We start from the raw sequence: 20,027 nt of genomic DNA, 5'->3' as shown, positions 1-20,027 counted from the left end.
TTTCTTTATAAAATTATTTATAATAAATGCATCTATTTATGCTTTTAATTGTTATCTTTCGTGATTTCGACATTATTTACGTATTTTGTCGAAGTTAACCCTATAAATTTATGAAAACAAACAGGTTTTACTTATTTTCGCCAACAAATTCGGCAAAAAATAGTACTTTTATCTGTCACATTTTTTTCGATTTGATAATGGACAAGTTGCAATGCCAATGCAGAACTACGGAAAACAGCAACTAAGGTACATGTCCACGACGAAACAATTTTTCTATCCAATCATTTTTAAGGGTTAAAACGTGAGCGACAAGTCGTTAATTCGAGAGTCTCCGCAGCCGATTCCTTGCTATTTACGGCCTATAAGCTATATAAAATGCCTGGAAAAAATAGGCAAAAAAAACCTAAGACGTTCATGTGTCTTGGGCATGTTGGAAAATAGTTTATATCGTTTGAGTGGTCAAGTACGTTGACGGACGGTGTCTATTAATAGAGTGGATTTGCTTTATTCGCCGATAGTCAACAAACGAGTTTTTCTCTAATACCGTTTGGATTCTATTTATTTCGTCCACCAGCATTACTTTACGGTGGGAAACAAAAAGACAGAATTCTCTAGCCATTTATAGATTATCCGCTTTCGAGGGGCACTTAAGCGTCTACATGAAAGGATGCGTTAAAAATAGCGAGAATTGTTATTGTTTCTGGGAATAGTCTATTGGCATGAGAAAATTATTTTTACATCTTTTAGAAATTTGTTTTTTAGATAACTTTGCACTTTTATGTAATTGACATTTGATTTTTATTTTTATTTTTCCTGCCTACTTTTTATCTATTGAAATCGACATCCGAAAGTTTAAAAACAGCATTTGATAGTTGATTTTATAGAAAAGTGTTCTGAAGAGGAAGATTGTCTATTAAGGCTGTGATTACTAATAGAGTTAAAAGACGACATGGCCAGTTCACATCAACTGATAATTTAGATCGTCTGGTCAGTCACTCCTTGGCGATCACGCTCTGCACTAGAAGTTGAAGAAAAACTGAACAACCAGAACACGTAACGTGTTGACATTTCAGAAGTGAGTGAATGAAATATTGTTTTTATTTGTCTGTTTGTCGCAGTATTTGAATTCCTTCGCTCTTTCAAATACTGCATTAATTTGTGGTGTAATTTGCTTATCTTGGAAACTGACTGGTGGCGCGATATGCGAAGCATAGTGACTGATCGTTACTCACTGATTTCTGTGAATCACACACACGTCTGTAATCAGTAGCTAAATAGGTTGCGTCCCATTTGATTACACCGGATGTGACTCGAAGTAAATTGGCTAGTAAGTAGTTTGAGTCACTGATGACGTCCTCTTCAGTAGTCTCGACTTATTTATTTATCAGCTTGACGTCTCATAATATGAAATTTGAAGCCGCTAAAGATTCACATTTAGGTATACAAATAATGCACGTCTTTCGCGTTGCAGGGGCAGAACCAAGAAGGGGTAAACGTACTTTGGTGCCTTATTGTATGGCATAGCACAATATAACACAAAATGTTTCGTGAAAAACATTCAGTAGCTTTTTCCATTCCACGCCATTTCTTTCACAGAAACCTTGCACGCCGTATCCTCAATTATCTTCCCAGTGATACACGTAAAATTTAACTTTAATCGCAATATTATCAAACATACTGGAAATAGTAAACACCGAAGTAGCGCATAATTTAAAGTTTTAATCAATGTTTCGAACTGTGTTTAACTTTCGTACGGTAATTTGAGAATTTGGGCGTGCTCTATTAATTATATTCGGCAACAATCTTGTGTACGCGAGGCTCGGAAGGTTAAAAGATTTTTTGTTGCCTGGCCAAATCGATGTAACCCAAATATCAAACCACAGAAAGCAGATAAAAAAATAGAACAAAATAAACACATATTTGAAGGAGATTATTTCGGTTTTATTTTCACTTTCTTTTAAATCGGATATATAATTATAATATTTTTTCCTTAATTAAGAGCCTTAATACTAACTTAATAACTAACTAACTTTAATTAATGTCCCTTCAATAAAAACATTAATTGACGGAGCAAAAAAAGACCCTATGAATTTGGATTTGATAGCAAAGGTAACAAACGTATGCTATTTTAGTTTATTAAATTTTTGATTATTTATTAAACACTCAATTATTTTTTCATTAAAATTTTCACATTTTCAAGAGTTTTAACTGAAATAGATTGTTTTTAATTATAATTTTAACAGGACCTTTCTATGACTGAAAAATAATTAATGAATAATAAAGGCTAATAATCAATTCAGTTGAAATATTAAAAACGTATCGATTTTCCACGGTTTTCATTTTATTTTATTTTAAATTGCACAATGTGTAGACAATGGAAGTACAACAATCCCGTAGTATTTCTTCAGCACTATTGAAAATACACCAAAAACCTAAAAATATTTTGGGCTGCTTTTATGCCGAAAATAATATCGCCGAATGCGCCAAATTTAAAAATAACCCGTCTTTTAAATAAAATTTGAAATCGAAATAGATTCGCTAAATTCGAGCTCCACAATCTTAATTTGTGTAAATGTTATGTATCTATAATTATGTATTTGCGGTCGTAGGTAGACAGGAAGATAAAACAAATACCGAATCTAGTTAAAATGTTTAAAAAAAAATAATTCTTACTTGGTAATGTTGGTACTCCAATGGTTTTGACTGGTAAAGGGACAATTTATCATCTGATGTAAATATGATTGAGCCCTAGGTTGTATATTAATAACATTTTTATTAAATAGTTTTTCAAAATCAGTAATGAAAATGAAGCGTAATAAGTAAATTGTCATTGTTAATGAAATAAAGTACGAAACATTAATAAATTGAAATAATAACTTACAACGCACCATTTGAAATCTTAAACAAAGAGCAATTTTATTTAGAAACGAGAATAAAGACATTTGCGTTTACGGTTACTCGGCCGCTAATTTCTGGAACAAATTTAATGACATTGCCCTCGCACCTTCACCCTGTCGGTAAACAAACGACAGTCTAAGATTAGTTAGGCACTTGCATTGTGTGCAGATCCAATTTAATTAGTAATGTTGCCAGAAACTATTAATTTTAGAAAGTTGGTTCTCCCCTAAGCCCATCTACGGTGTGTCTAGTTTTATTTGTGAACATTGATCAAGCGCCACTGCTGATTTTTAGTCGAAAAGGATTTTAGTGAAGAAATTACTTATTCAATTCCAATTCGCGGGATTTTAAAAGTCCCATTTTTAATTTGAGGTCATTTATTTCGCTAAAAATATATGGACTTTTAGTTACTTTGAGTTATAAATAACATACATGAGATTCTAAATTGCATCAGACAAAATTAAAAATGATACGTAAAATTCTAATTTTTGGTAAATAAGTAACGAAAAATTTTTAAAAAATAAAAATTCAGTATAATAAAATATAAATTCCTCTTTTATCTCGATGCAAAAAAGTGTGGAAGATTAGGAGATATAACTTTTTACCTACTAACTTTTAGCTAGTAGTTAGTTCAACAGGGTGTCCAGAAAAATGTGGGAAACCTTTAGGATTCAGATACTATCTACAACTTTTAAAATACTATCACAATTTTTTGTGAGTAACAAAAGCAAGGTTAGTTGTTTAATGTCGATAAAATTAATTGTTTTCGAGAAAAACGATAATAAACGAATTAAGGTTTCATTTTGAAAAAATTAGTGAAGAAATTATAATTATTGCGAATTTACGTTGTTTTTTTTTCTTTCTATAAAATAACAGCGCCGTTCTTTAGAAGTTCATTTCTCTGTAGGGAGGACCGGTTTATCACGACTTTTATAGACTTTTAACATTTTCAGAGACACCTGCCTCAGGGTTAAGGACGCTCGCAGCTCTGGAAGTTTGTCACTCCAGCTAGTTCAATTTGCAGTCTACGTAGCTGAGGAAGTTACGCTGAACTAGCTTTCATTTGAACAATGTGTTTTTATTGATAAAAGAACAGGAATGCCGTTTTATAGTCAAGCTGTGATATTGCTTTCCAGAAATGAAGTCCAGGTTTTTGAAGAAATTTTTCAGTTGAATATATGAAGGGTCCCAATTATTCTTGCATTGACAACTTTAAGTGTTCCTGTTTATCCTTCTAAATCGCTAACGATGCAAGTTTGTGGAGAAAATCATTGTTCAAAATCTTTTCACCACTATGAGGCCCTGCATAGAAAATGATAATATAAATGTTCAACATTCCGCCAAAAGCTTGGATACTAAACTGAATTTTACTAATCTGTATATAAAAGGTTTATGCTATTTTGAAATCCCTTCATTATAAGACTAAAGTTGTGCTTTGTGATTTTTTTGATATTGTCACATTTGTTGAGTGTATTTGATAAACGTGTCAAAAGCAAAAGGCAAAAAGAGCAAAATAAAAAAATATGGATTTGTACACTGTATATTATAAATTATTATAATACCAATTTTGCAAGTATTGCAACGCGGATATAAATACCGGAACGTTTTTGTGGTAAACCGCGAACTGATCAAACTACGCCGATATGTAATTATTTTTACCGCTGCGCCAGCGATTCATTGGGAAATTTGTATAATTTGCGAGAAAAATTAAATATTTAGCAGGATCAAATTATCGGGAAATTTGGATGTGGCATAAGCAGAATCGACGTTGCGGATTTTGGATTGTTTTCGGCTTTCGGAAATGCTCCCAAAACTTTGCCGAGTTGTTATAATGCTTTAATAACATAAATATTTAACGCTTGATTGTCGCCGGGTTTTGGTCACATTGTCCACAAATCTACGTAACTTTGGTAATATGGAATAATTGATAACGAATATTTACTTCCACATTTAATTTTTCTACGAGTGGTTTGCCCAGAAATAATTATCTTTCTTTTCATTTATTTACGGTATCCTCTTAACAATAAACAAAATTTGACTATTGTAGAACAATATAAGAAGATAATATTATACAGCAACCTTGTTTAATTTGACGCTGGAAGACATAATAAGAAAAAGTGGGATCAACAGCACATTGTTCAATAAAAGCCAGCAACGGCTAGCATACGCAGACGATGTGGTACTCTTGGCAAGAAGTAAAACGAGCTTGAAAATACCACCAAACAATTTATGAAGCTCAAGAGCGGAACAGGAAGCAAAAGCAAACAAAACTTACAAGTACAAATGGGGACCAACAAGATATATGAATTTGAAAAGTTAAATGGGAGTACTAATAACCAACAAATGTGAAGACGGCAAGGCTATGAACAGCAAAATGTAACAATTGTTAACAATTGGAGAGCAACAAAAATTAAACTCTACAAGACAGTGAGCTCTATAGAGCATGACTGGGAGAGAAGGAAAAATTTCTTGCAGCAAGTAGACTACAATAGCTACGGTACCTCACCAGGATGTCATGGATAAAATAAAAGGGGAGGAGGAAGCGTGGTAGACGTAGACGGAGAAGATGGAGAGAAGCCGTGGAGGATGATTTAATTTGAGAAATATAGCAAGAGATAGAATCGAATCTAATATTATCCGAAGCTTAATAAACAAAAACGAAAGGCCCATAGAACTTGAGTTCAGTACGAAAAAAAAAAATTGTTTCGCTTTTAATACGGTGTACTATTTTAATAACTTCATTTGCAAATTCTGACAATTATTATTAAAAATAATCTTGACACCTCCACTCTTACTTGATGTTATGTTCTCTAATCCCTTCTAATGAATTAAACGAAGGTTCTCCGTGCCTTTTAAATGTGTGCGATTATGGCTGCAAGTAGCTTGTAATTCTTGTAATGAAAACAGAGTTTTATAAAAAGCGAAAAAAGAAAACAAAATTTATTTTCGAGCCACGCATGCTTGAATTTTTTTCTTTAAAATTCATTAACTTACTTAGAAAATTGTATCGACTAAGCTTATTCATGAATATAGATATAATGCGTTTAATTTGCATGTTCCGGATAACAACGTAGCAAAAAAGCAATAAAAATTAAATTTTACCATTATGTGCGAGCAACACCGCCAAAACTGTTGAACTGATAGATAACATAAACATATAAAACCGGCTTTTCCTACAATAACTTATTTAGATAGTGGTATAACGAGATTTATGGGCAAAATTTCGGCGTGCGAATTTTTTTTGTAAATTTTTATATGTTTTTTAAATAATGCGTCATTTTATTTTATATTTACTTGAAACTCTTTTGTGTGTTAAACATATAAAACGCGATTACTTTGATCGTTCACGACTGCCTTTCAAAAAAAAGTTGCAAAAAAACTTCCCATCCGCGCGTGAGAACAACGCTTAGTCGCCGTTTAAGTCTTAAAATATAACGTGTCGTTATTCTAACTGTATGGTGTGGACATTAAATGCCCATAATATTGCTATTCGCAGACCAGTTCTGTGGTCAGTTAACATGGCGATACACTGAACTCTTCGCCTCGCACACAGCCTTGCGACGGTAACCAACAAGGTCGCATGGTATATCCGATGAGAACAGATATCTCCAGTTTCCTTTTTGACAATTCGGAATCTTTGTTTTTTTGGGATTTTTATTTTCCGTTATTCATTTATCATTTTCGACTTATAAAAATGGAATGGCCTCTGGGATCTTAAAACTAAAGCCTTAACTTGAAATTCAGGACTAAGAATAGTCACATTTTTATGATAAATCTAGGTATTTAGCTTTTAGCGAACTTTCGATGATTTACAAACCCATTAATGTTTATTGAAATGGAACAACAGCTTATAAAACATAAAAAATCAATATAATAATATACATTATATTAATTGCAATGTTCATGTTGCATTTAGCTACAAAAATATACATTACAAAAAAAAATTAAAGCCGTATAGTTATAAAGCAAGGGATAAACCGCTGACGACATCTGAACGACATGGGCTGCATCTAAATCTAGATATTTAGCTTTTAACCAACCTTTGGATGCTTTACAAAGCGATTTATGTTTATTGAAATGGAACAACAGCTTGTCAAACATGAAAAGTCAATATAATAATATAAAATATATTATTAATTAATAACAATAAAAATAATATTAAAAATTAAAGCTTTAAGGAATTTCCTAGATGTATTCTAGTACCATGACGAAAGTACAAGATTCAAATTGGCAAGTTCTACGGAAACATATTTTCGGCGACATACTTCATAATCCGACATAATTCAAAAATATTAATTAACAAACCAAAACTAACGAAAATAAGACAAGGGAAAGGTGCACTAGCGTGGTACGATTGAATCTCATGAACAGTAAAATTTTGTTGCTTCAGAATTGTTAAGAAATTTGATTAAAGCGGAACTCAAAATAACAAATAAGATTTATTTATCAACGGTTTTTATCTTATCAGCAAACCAATATGTAGATATTCTCTCCTGTTATGTAATGTTGCGAAGTAGTCATTACTTTCTCCAGATCTACGCGCAAACCCCTTATAGTGTAGCATGAATAGCATCCATCCGTTTTATATGCACTTCATATTTCGACATTGTGGTTAAGAACCCCAACACTTGTGAGCTTTACTGATTATTAAATCATACTGATCTGTGAAGCGCACTATCCAGATGTATACTCAGATGCTCCACATTTTTTCAAACTTACCTAGCCCCTTCAATATTATAACCACAATCAACGACACTACTAAGAAAAACATTTATTAATGTTTAATTTCCGATTGTAGACACACCACTAATTTAACAGTTTACAGTCGTAACTGGATTACCAAACCAAGATTTAAAATAGACAACATTTGATTCATTTCAAATTTAATTAATATATCAAAAAGTAGAAACCAAAAACTGGCACCGGTGCACTCAATCAACAATTCGAGTTATTCCATTGCGTTAAACAAATTATGTTCTTAGTTGTTAGCTGCTAATTATTAATTGTTTTTATAGATTCATTACCATTATACGAGTATAAGTTTAATAAACCGCTCTAGTTTACCGTGCCGAGGAAATCCAGTAAATTAGAATTTGCTTCGGCGGTCTCAATGATTCTCAATTAAAACATAAACCGAGTTAAACAGGACGATATAAATAAGGAACCCATCTTGAACAACTTAAAATCGCTAACTGGAGAATTTCTATTACTCCTTATCTAAATTAAATCCCGGGAATAACAAATAAATTTCAATTATTCTCTGGAATAAGTAGGTGTTTTTGGGACTCGGATTTTGCGATTCCCGTTGGACGGTGGTATCGCCACTAAAACTTGAGCTCCAAATGAAAGGGATCCTGCTGAAACGTCGTCGATTGACCGAGATGGAGATGTTGCTGAAGTAATAAAATTAGAACGGGAAAAGTTTTTTGAAAATTTAGTGAAATTAAAGTGGAAAAGTACGAAGACGTGGATGCAAAGATTTGGACTTCTAAGACAAAATTTTAGAATTTCAAGCTTAAATGGCTGCCAATAGCAAAAACAAATTAAACTTAAAAGTTGGCTAAAATTATTTTGATGTATACAGGATATTCAACAAGTGTGTAAAAATTCACATAATTCGTTATGGGTTCCGCCATTCACTTAAAACATATTTTATATAGTGTATAGTGTAGGAAATAGTATATTACGCAACAAGTGCCGTAAACGGTATTTAAAGTTTAAAGTTTACCCAACGTGTTGTATACTATACTTTTTCTAAGACCGTTAGTTTTTGGATACATTTTCGCAAAACATGAATACAAATATCTCCGAAAACATCCGATTGCTCCCAAACCCGTGCGGTAAAATCCCGGAAATGTCCGAAGTGGCTCGGATTCGTGGCAAACGAAACTGACGTGGTAAAGCGACGCTTCCCGCACGCTAGATCGGCGCGTAATTAGGTCTTTTACAGACGGGAGTAGAAAAACATTTTTTTTTATATTTGCCATTTTCCAAGAAACGGATTGAATATGCGAAATTTCGTTTTTGTTAGAGAAAACTGTGACTGTTAGCATTAATAGAATCTGCCAGCTCTATGAAGATTGTCTCAAATATGAGAGAAAAATGAAGAAATTTCAGAACATCATAGGCCAATTCAAAATTGTTTTTTTGAATAATTTTTTTTTCTAATTTTTATTTAATTTAATGGAACTTAAAATTATAATTGCTTACTTTATAGTTAAATTACTTGACCCTAAATAAGAAAAAAACACCAAATGGCAGATGCTTAACGGTAACCAAGGAAATGGTAAACGTATAAAATTTCTAGGTTATCTGCTTGCACTCGAAAATTAATTACAAATAATTTTAGACCAAGATTTTTGCAATTTGAAAATTAAACTTCTTTATAAAAAGCTAGGTTTGACGGCCTGGGAGTATTTCTTTTACTCAAAAAACACTAAGTAACATATTTTACCAGCGATAGAGTCAGCACTTTGATTTATGTCCAATAATGAAAGGTTAACTATTCGTACACACACTCTCTCAATCTTATATTAATTTCCTTGTTTTCCTTTATTTTAAGTATTTTGTTGTGGTGACAAATTAGTTGATGTTATTATAAATTCTCATTTGAATTAAACTTCCAGGTGGCCCAAAAGTCATAACCAATACTTTGAAGATAATTCATTTATATATTTAGTATATAATATAACAAATTTATGCAAATTTACACATTTCTCCACACGTTTAATATTTTTTAGTTTCATGCTAATACGGCAATTTGTTAATGATTTTGTAAGGTGCTTTAATAGAAATTTTCCAATTCAAATCGATTCGAATGATTGTCGAGTAGAAGCGATTGCAACAATGTCTAGTCATCGCTGCAATTATTATTATTATTTGCATTAACCATTGTCACGGTAAAAATACTCGGAAATTCTAACGAACTTTGGTGGATATTTTATAACGCTCCGGACAATATGCAATTATTACCTGTGTTTTTTTTTGTTCGGAGATAATTACATAAATACATTAAATAACATTAAGGCGTAAAATATAGTTGAGTGTCGAGGTCGCAATTTTTTTAATATCCAACTTATTAACCTGTGATACCACGATAATGGCCTCAGTAACACAGGTAACTGGAAAGGAAATTTGTCGTTAAAGTTAATTTAACACGAAATATGAACGCAAGAACGATTTTTGCCTGGTGCAAAGTTGCACTTTACCACAAAAGAGAAAATTTGACTCAATAGTCTGCTACGAGATTAGAAATTGGGATTACAATTGTTGTTTAAGAGAGAAGAACAATTTTGATATCAATCAATCAACGAGGATGACGTTTGATTTATTTATTAGCAGTGTTTCCTCCCTTATCTATTTTATTTTTGTCTTTTAGAAAAACTTTTTGCATACAATTTTTTCAAGTAAAATAACAATAAACAACGACTAAGGTTTTTCGAATAAAACTGTCAAACTTTGATGTTGAACTAAGCAGCAAGCCAGAATAGTGCTCGCCGTCTTAGTACTTTGATTATTGCTTACATTTTAAAATATCCAACTTTTTATTTAATGTTAAATACTATAAAATTATAAAATTGCTGGGTTCAAATAAGACTTAACGAGTTTTTCATAACAATTTTTAATGTTGGCTTCTGGCCACTCTGTAATTATTTATTTTTAAAACATTAACACAGACTACTAAAGTAGATCACTTCTATAAGTAAATCAACCTCAAATATATAATAACGGTTGTGTGTGTTGGAGTTGATTGTATCTTTTAACGTGGAATTCCTAGCAATATAGTGAATAATTCATGTGTTTTCTTCTATTAACGGCCTTCCGATGCTGGTAAACACTTTATTAACATTAACAAGCATTTAATTTTTTAAGACATAATACTCAGATTATCGCCCATTCGACCTACCTATCTGATTGAGGTTACAATTCAATGTTGTTTTACTCATTGAAAGGGTTACTTTTAGTGCAGACGTTTTATGTTTTTACAATAACTACGCTCTCGAAAACGTAAAATTCAAGGAACATAACGTTAACGATTGGTATTTACTGATATGTGTCATCATAGATTTAGCCAATCAAGGCTGTGACGACAGTTAAAGAAGTAGTTATTTTCTGCGGACTTTCGAGAATCATAATTTTGAAAGCGGGTCACAACAGGAATTCTTATAAGGTAATTGTCCATTTGAGAAAAAATTATCTCGAGAAGATCCCGTTTCACACTAGAAAAGGGACCTCAGAATACCCTCGCGCCGATGTCAGAGAATCCAGGTGTCACAAGTGCTGCTCTATCTCGGGTTTTTTTGTCATTGTCGTTGTTTGAGATATCCAAAAAGCTGATATATTAATTTCCAGTAATTATCTGTATTAGTTCTTCGTAGATGGGAGTGGAAAACGCTGTAGATAACCGAGATTTAACAGATGAGGAAGTTTTTCGGATAATACATCATTACGAGGAACAAGTATTAAAAAAGACAAGTTTATTTCACGTTCGTGTGATATTAAGAATTGGGCATTCTTAACGAAATTATAGTACGAGCTGAGAAATATAAAAGTGTTACAGACCGTGGCCATTAATCCGCCGTGAACAGGATTTACATCACTTATTTTTGTATCTTCCTTGCCCATCTGGTGTTTGACTAAAAGTAAAGGCAGTTCAAATTGCACTGCAGACATCCGAATACAATTTTTAAACTTTTGTATTCGTCTATCCGCCCATTACATCTTTTTTTTCAGTTTTCTTGTTTGCATAGTCTTAGATGTGAAAAAAATGTAATAAACACAACTTTCAAGCAAGGCATGAAATTATCCTGGTCACGAGACTGTAGTGACTGCCTAGTATCCAATTCCTAGATCTTCGAGGCCGCAAATGATCTCAAATGGACAAGACCCTGCGACAAATCGAAACTATTAATCGAGATTTTATCTGAGGTGGACACTTAGCGTTAAGCTAGGACTATAGAACATTGGTCAAAATGTGATTTAAAAATAGCCTTCCGAACTGACAACATAATGGGAAAATTTTTAAAAAACAATAAAAGGAAATGTCAAAAATCTCAAAAATCAGGTGTCTTCAGGTTGAAATGCGGATCTTGTACTAAAATTTATATTGGACAAACAGATAGATCCTTCAAGGAACGCATTAACGAACATAAAAGAGGGTTTAAAAAAATAGTCTAGATTCTAATTATGCTACGCACTTAAACACACAAAAAAAAATTGTCGACAATTTTAATATTTTACATACAGCCACAAAAAGTAGAAAATTAAATTTATTGGAAGCCATGGAGATTAACAAAATGAGACATTCAAATGTATGGCGTAATTTAGCGCCATCAAACTCTCCAAGGCCACCTAATTTTTTCAGTGATAGGGCTTTACCACTGTGCACCGTCGAATAACCTATCGGTTTAAATTCAAGTTCAAAGTAAACACGCAATGCAGATCCTGCAGAAATAAGACCGTAAGTATAACGTGGCAGGGAGGATCAAATCGGGGAATGTCTAATTGAAGCAATATCCTTTAATGCGGTTCAAGATGAACCCTCGCGATTAAAACTTTTAATGTAGCAGAAGTTGAAACGAACGCATTACATGGTGACATCAGCTGCAAGGTTGCATTAAAATAAACATTAGATGGTTGCAACGGTAGGTTTATTTTCGAGTTTTATGGCGTTTGCCCCTGAAATTACACGAATTTAATGTTCGAATAACAGAGTTGGGGCAAATGGAATACCCATTCCGAAGCGGCGGAAAATAGACTATTATAGAAACTATTCGCCGTGCGGAATTACTCCAAGAAATCGCTCTGACTTGCAAGGTTAGTGGGTTTTATTTAATACACGTGGAAAATTATTTTCATGCCCGATTTCCTTAACTTTGACGATTGTTCAGCGATGTGCAAAAACAAAATTCAACCTCCGTCGATCCTATAAAGCGCATGGGAAGTAAATAAAGACGACTAAATCATATTAATATTGTACAGTGTGGGACAAATTGCACACTTTCAAAGGAAAACTCCATGTTCTATAGGAAAACTGATGTTGATGTCTAATGGATATCTATCAGTAGCTTTTGTGCTATGGAAAGTTTTGGATTTCTATTTACCTTTTTAGAAGATGTGAACTTTCAACAAGTCGGCTTTGGACAGTGCCCACCCTAATTCCGATTTTGGGAGTTTTGGGTTAGCTTTTCAAATAAATTTCAAAGGATCAACGAGGAAGGCTTACTAGTTTACATTTTTCTAGGAACCATTGCACTTTTCTGACACTATGTGTGTACTGTTCATCTAAAGTTAGTTTTGGTTAGCTGTTGTTGATCTGGTTGATCTTGTAGAATTATTTTACCGGCTGTTATTAAATAATTTTATTATTAATTAATTAATTCTAAAAGAGTTATTAATTATAATATATATATTAAAGAGATATGGGGTAAGCACTGAACCCTGCCTGACTTCCCTCTGGATTTCTGCGATACATCATTTTCCATCTGAACCAAAGCTCACTGATTCTAGTATAAGTAAGCTATAATTCTTATATCACTCTGATCCAGCGAGACATTTTGAAAGTTTTGTATCATTTTAGAACGTTGTACCTCATCAAAAGCCACACATACTCCACAAAACACACTATTCATATCTTGTTATAATAGACATATAAGAAGACAGAAAGACATAAAAAGGTTACTTTTTGAAAGCAATGAATTGCAGTAGGATTTTGTCACGTGGTGGTATTAGTGCTGAGTGAAAGTCTCTGTATGTAATCTCTCTTCACTAAGTTATGTTGGAAGCAATCCAAAATGTTGAAGCGATAATTCTGATGAATTGACTATTGTTCACATATCCTTTTGTACAGCTGTTATTTGAAGAAACAATTGGATAATAAGATCACTTCAACTAACACTAAACCTGCCTATCGAAAAATCGAAAAGTTTAAGTAAATAATTTTCAGGTATTTATACTCGACTGTTCGGCCTTTTTTTTGTTACAATTAGAGCAAAAAGTGCATCTTATGATATGATATCTTATATGATATGTCTAAGAACATTTTTTTCGCTTCTTGATGTAAATAAACCTATATCATTATACATATTTTGTTTTATAATAAAATGTAAATATATGTAAAATCTGCTCACCGAGTGCCCTGCCTTGACATGGGCAAGATTGGGAGTCTTCGGAACGGCCCTGATCGATCCGGACTCAGTGCACGGTATTTGGCTAAAGGAGTTGCTGACCTTCTATAGGAGGGGCGGCATTATGGACGCCCTTCAGAGCGGCCTGGGGGCACAACGGGCCCATCTGGTGGCCTAAGTGCTTTGACGCCCGCGAGGGCGCCCCCTTTAATACCAATACCAATAGCAATATATAAAAAAAAATACCCAGTTAACGATTAATTTTGTTATGGTTGTATTGCAGTAAAATTGTTACCTTTATACATTGTTTTTTATTTATCGCTAATTTCCTTTACATAAAACTTCGCAATGTTCAACGACCAACAAAAAAAACAAATCTAAACTATTGGAAGAACCATTGGAAGAACTACTAGGCCTTAGTAGGGGATTATAGATTATACATGTATGAAGTCTGGTCTGATAAAATAAAAAACTCAATAACCTTGTGCCCTAACTTTACCACCGGAGCTTCTAGAAATCCGGAAAAGTTCACATCGCCCACGCCAGTAAAAACTACTTAGTTTCCAAAATCTTTACGAATTTCTAAAGATTCCCCCCAAGTTTGGCAATGAAAAGTTGCTTTCGAGACTCTTAAAGCGATTGCTTGAAGTTTTACTTCGTTAATTCTGCGGCAGTTCGTTCGTTTTTATTTCTTGCGGATTTCAGTTATAAAAATATGTCTTATTACAATTTTCCCCCCGGCAAAGTTTAATTTCGCGGTATACTCGAATAATAAAGGGCCCATAATAAAACAAATGTGAAACACGACCCTTATGGAAAACGCGGGATCCCTTAATTTTAACGTCGTCTAGGTGTAGAGCACTAAATTAACAAAATGTTTGCCGAGCAACAGCTATTAATCAAAGTTTATATATTTCGGTAGTAGGGTTAACTAATCATTAAACTTTTGGGTTAAAACTTACATAGATAGGTTTTCCGGCCGTGCTTATGGATAGTTGTGTTTGAAGTCCGAACGTGATCTATAGCGTTCTCAAATTATGGTCGGAAACTTTCGGGGCTTTATGGATACAGAGAGATAGTCACTTTTTTGCGGTAGATGGTTTGCAGCCTCTCTCCAACATTCAACAAGTCTTAACAACAGCAATTCGTGTGTTACATAGAGTTTCAAAAATCTTACGCAATTTGCAATTTCAAATTTAACTCCATACTATTCAACATTGATGACGACTCCTCGATGGAAAATGACTAACTGCAATGTCGCATTACATGGGTCTTCTGGAAACGCTATTTGAAGCAGCTACTATGGGGTTGGCCCTTTTTTTGTGGTATCTTCATTTCAATGCAAACAAATGTTTTTACGTCCATATTTAACGGTTCGAGTACTGTAAGGTAATTTTATTCGATAGAGAGAGTTAAATTTAATTAAATTTCTTTATTCTTTAGCAAGGTATTTGTAGGATCGTTAATTGTTTTGGTAAGACGATATAGTAATTGGTAATAGTATAATTATACAAAAAGTACGGTAAACGGCATTTGACTCACGAGTTTATTTGACACGAGCGGAGCGAGTGTTTAATAAACAAGTGAGTTAAAAAGTTTACCGAACGTGTTGCATAATATACTTTTTCTACCACCGTTAGTTTTTGGGTACATTTTCGCAAAACAATACGAATACATTCACTGACATGACTGTCAGAATTGACAAACGTCAAAATTCAAAGCGTGGGAAATATCTCCGAAAACATCCGATTGCTTCCAAATCCCTGCGGTAAAATCCCGGAAATGTCCGAAGTGGCTCGGATTCACGCTAGATCGGTGGGTAATTAGGTATTTTACAGAAAGGAGTAGAAAAATATTTTGAATCCAAGTCAGTTATAGAATTTTCGAAATGGCCACTTCCAGGAATTACTGAGGTATCTAAACAAAAATTTATATTGCACAAATAAAATTTAGCTTGTTGATTTATTATTATTGTAATATTCGCAAAAATGGTTAATAGCTAATGGTTGATTAGGTGAGATTAAGATCTTAAGCTAGACATCGCCTTTTGAGAAGTTGAACAATTTGGAATATACTATTTACAAAACTTCTGGATTTCTCCTGCGACGGTTGTTGTTGAATCGAACTTGCCAAGGTTTCGCCAATCATCCTGTTGGCTTCTTCAGTTTCAGTTAAGCTCTTAAGAAGCTAACAGGAGGATTGGCGAAACGCAAGCAAGTTGCAATTTAACAAAAACATAAAGACAATAATAATATTTATTATCAGAGTAACGCTAAAATTAACGTTTAGAAGTGATGTGCCAGCAGAATTGGCAAAGAAATTCAATAGACTGACAGTGCCCGTTGTGTTTGCTTTTGTGTCTCAATTTTAGTGTTTTTGCGAAAAACCTTTTTTTATTGTTATTATTAAGCAAAGATATTTAAACCTTTTTTATACGTATATTAGGTGTCCTAATATAATCGCTTGTTTGTAAGAATAAATGTAATTGTTTGAATCATCACGTAAACAAATTTGTGAATTATTATTTTTTACGTTGTACCCTAAAGGCTAATGAATATATTGACCACAAAAACCATTACGCAATATTCGCTGTACTCTTGGCCTTTGAAGGTCACTTGGAAAAAAAGTCTCATTAACGCGGTCTTGTGCATATGTTTATTCGAGTCGCCACGTTTTCCGTTTGGTTTTGTCTTTACGTGTTTTCTTTTGTGCAATGACGTTTACCTATCGCCATTTATGCAGATTCGTAGACGTTTTTTTACACCGAGGGAAATTGAATCAGTTATATTGCGTCTCCCCTGAGACCATATCCTTATTCAAATGGATCTGACCGTTGTCGTTGTAGCTTACAATTTACTTATGAAATGAAGAAATGGTAGTATTTAGAGATAGAGATAAGAAATACTAAGGACAGACCGATAAGAAAAGATTAATAAGTTTTCACAAAAAATGACTTTAAAATGTAAGGAATTTTTATAGATAGAACTTTCTAGTTATGTATTTAACTATTTACTTACCTTGTTTCTAGTAGCTAGTGTTGGTTAGTTCAAAAACTTTGGTTTTAGGTTAAATTAAATTTGTGGTGTAAAATGTAGAGAATTTTTTCTACTCCCGTACGTACGTAAAATACCTAATTACACACCGATCTAGCGTGCGGGAAGTGTCACTTTACCACGTCAGTTTCGTTTCCCACGGATCCGAGCTACTACGGACATTTCCGGGATTTTACGGTACAGGTTTGGCAGCGATCGAATGTTTTCGGAGATTTTACCGCACAGTTTGAATTTTGACCTTTGTCAGTACATTTTCGCAAAACAACACGGATACATTAACTGACATGAAAGTCAAAACTGACAAACGTCAAAATTCAAAACACGGATTCGTGGGAAACGAAATTGACGTCGTAAAGTGACGCTTCCCGCATGCTAGATCGGTGTGTGATTAGGCATTTTACAGACGGCAGTAAAAAAACAAAATCGAAGGTCAATTCCTGTTTTTTCTTGTTTATACAACTTTAAAAATTTAATCCTCTCTGGATGATTTTTCTTAAAATTACAGTCATTTTCTTTAAATAAACTACTTATTGACCAATTGTTATAAAAAAACAACATTGCGTTATAAAATTGTTTCTTCCGATGTTTACATGACATATCGAATTAATATATCTCTCTCTGTCTAACTTACACAGTTAAAAAGAGACAGCAATAGCAAAGTAGGTTTAATAGCAACTAATACATTTTTTGTTTAATATTTTAAATTGTGATTTTTTCGTGGCCGTCGTAGAAAAGGTATAGTGTGAAACACGTTTGTTCAACTGTTTATCACACTCGTTTATTAAGCACTCGCTCCGCTCTTGCCAAATAAACTCGTGACTCAAATGCCGTTTACCGCACTTGTTGCATAATATACCTTTTTGAGTTGCGCAGCGCCTAAAACATTCTCGGTACTTTCCGGGCAAATCCTGCAACTCTCTCAACTACATTTTCAGTACACCCGCGGTAAATCCTATAAACTTAAGGCACATTTCCCGTAAATCTTTATAAATCCTTGATGATTACGTAAACCGCGAACCCGGACGGTCGTGATCAGTAATTTTCTCGGGGGTTATTTTTTGTAAAAATCAGAGGTTTCTATTTATACATTTAACTATTTACTTACCTTGTTTCTAGTAACTATTTTTGGTTGCTTCAAAAACTTTGGTTCTAGGTTAAATTAAATTTCGCATAAATTTGTGATGTAAAATGTAGAGAATTGTTTGAGCTGCGCAGCGTCTAAAACATTCTCGGTACATTCCCGCTAAATTCTGCAAATCCCAACTACATTCTCAGTACACCCGCAGTAAATCCTATAAATTTAAGGCACATTCTCCGTAAATCTTTATAAATCCTTGGTGATTACGTCAAAAGGTTAACCCGGACGGTCGTGATCAGTAATTTTGTGATTCACAGAGGTTATTTTTTGTAAAAATCAGAGGTTTCTATTTACATATTTAACTATTTACTTACCTTGTTTCTAGTAACTATTATTGGTTGCTTCAAAAACTTTGGTTCTAGGTTAAATAAAATTTCGCATAAATTTGTGATGTAAAATGTAGAGAATTGTTTGAGCTGCGCAGCGTCTAAAACATTCTCGGTACATTCCCGCTAAATTCTGCAAATCCCAACTACATTCTCAGTACACCCGCAGTAAATCCTATAAATTTAAGGCACATTCTCCGTAAATCCTTATAAATCCTTGGTGATTACGTCAAAAGGTTAACCCGGACGGTCGTGATCAGTAATTTTGTGATTCACAGGGGTTATTTTTTGTAAAAATCAGAGGTTTCTATTTACATATTTAACTATTTACTTACCTTGTTTCTAGTAACTATTTTTGGTTGGTTCAAAAACTTTGGTTCTAGGTTAAATTAAATTTTGCAGAAATTTGTGATGTAAAATGTTGAGAATTTTTTGAGCTGCGCTGCGCCTAAAACATTCTTGACGATTCCGTATACCGTGAACCCGGACGGCCGTGATCAGTAATTTGGTGATAAACACGGGTTATTTTTTGTAAAAATCAGAGGTTTCTATTTATATATTTAACTATTTACTTACCTTGTTTCTAGTAATTATTTTTGGTTAGTTCAAAAACTTTGGATCTAGGTTAAATTACATTTCTCGGTACATTCCCGCTAAATTCTGCAAATCCCAACTACATTATCACTACACTCGCGGTAAATCCTATAAATTTAAGACACATTCCCGGTAAATCTTTCTAAATCCTTGATGATTACGTAAACCGCGAACCCGGACGGTCGTGATCAGTAATTTTGTGATTCATAGGCGTTATTTTTCAAACGCTATACCCCGCGTTTTGGAAATAATTACAATGTTTCCCGATTTCCTAATTATATTGGCTATAAAACGTAATTGAGCAAACGTGAGAGTGCATCGATTGTTGAAATACAGTCTGCGACGCTTTTCCCAGAATCACAGACGAAAAAATCGTGACGCGATGTTTTCCCACACGCCCTGGCCAAGTTGAATATTAAATTATTTCTGCAACAGGTTATGTATATGTCTTAAACCTTACCTCATATCATAAATAACCAGCGTCCGCGATGGTCAATGCCATGAAGATGGCACGGAGATAATTCTGGTTTATTATTTGGGCACCGCCCGTCAAGGTCACTAATAACGTTAAAATTTTAACACTAAAAACCACACCGGCCGGACCGGCTTCGCGCACATACGAATTTAAACGCTACTGACACGAGTTGCGTATTTTCCGTTTAAATTGTGTATGTCAAACGCAGAAAGTATGCGGCCTTATAAAATATTCGTCGTACAATGAGCAGACCTGTAATTATGCAGTAGATACCCAACATGAGTTCAAGTTGAGTGCACATACTCGAGTAGAAGGGAAAGTTTTACGGGCGTCTGCGATGTGAACAGTTACTGTCTAAATGGTTCTTTCGATTCCAGTAATTTGTCAAATTTTCTTTGAAAATGATCTGCCCGTTGA

The 20,027-nt window shown here is 33.7% G+C and overlaps 1 protein-coding gene across 2 annotated transcripts in view; it reads right to left on the bottom strand.

The window, feature by feature from the left end:
- The window catches only part of LOC132703727 (sodium-coupled monocarboxylate transporter 1), a 93,434-nt gene extending 73,612 nt beyond the window's left edge, over window positions 1-19,822 (bottom strand). Inside the window, exon 1 of one of the 2 annotated variants that reach the window (XM_060673165.1) lies at window positions 19,596-19,822. The gene's annotated coding sequence lies outside the window, so the exon portion shown is untranslated. Of the gene's footprint in view, window positions 1-19,117; window positions 19,243-19,595 lie in introns of those variants that run through there. The other variant, XM_060673166.1, reaches the window with a different exon arrangement.
- Between the last annotated feature and the right edge of the window lie 205 nt (window positions 19,823-20,027).

This window comes from Cylas formicarius, unplaced genomic scaffold, assembly GCF_029955315.1.
Source record: "Cylas formicarius isolate icCylForm1 unplaced genomic scaffold, icCylForm1.1 PGA_scaffold_6__28_contigs__length_40554024, whole genome shotgun sequence".
In the NCBI taxonomy this organism is placed as follows: Eukaryota; Metazoa; Arthropoda; class Insecta; order Coleoptera; family Brentidae; genus Cylas; species Cylas formicarius.
The sequence above is the reverse complement of the archived record's forward strand: the minus strand, read 5'-3'. Positions and strand labels throughout refer to the sequence as shown.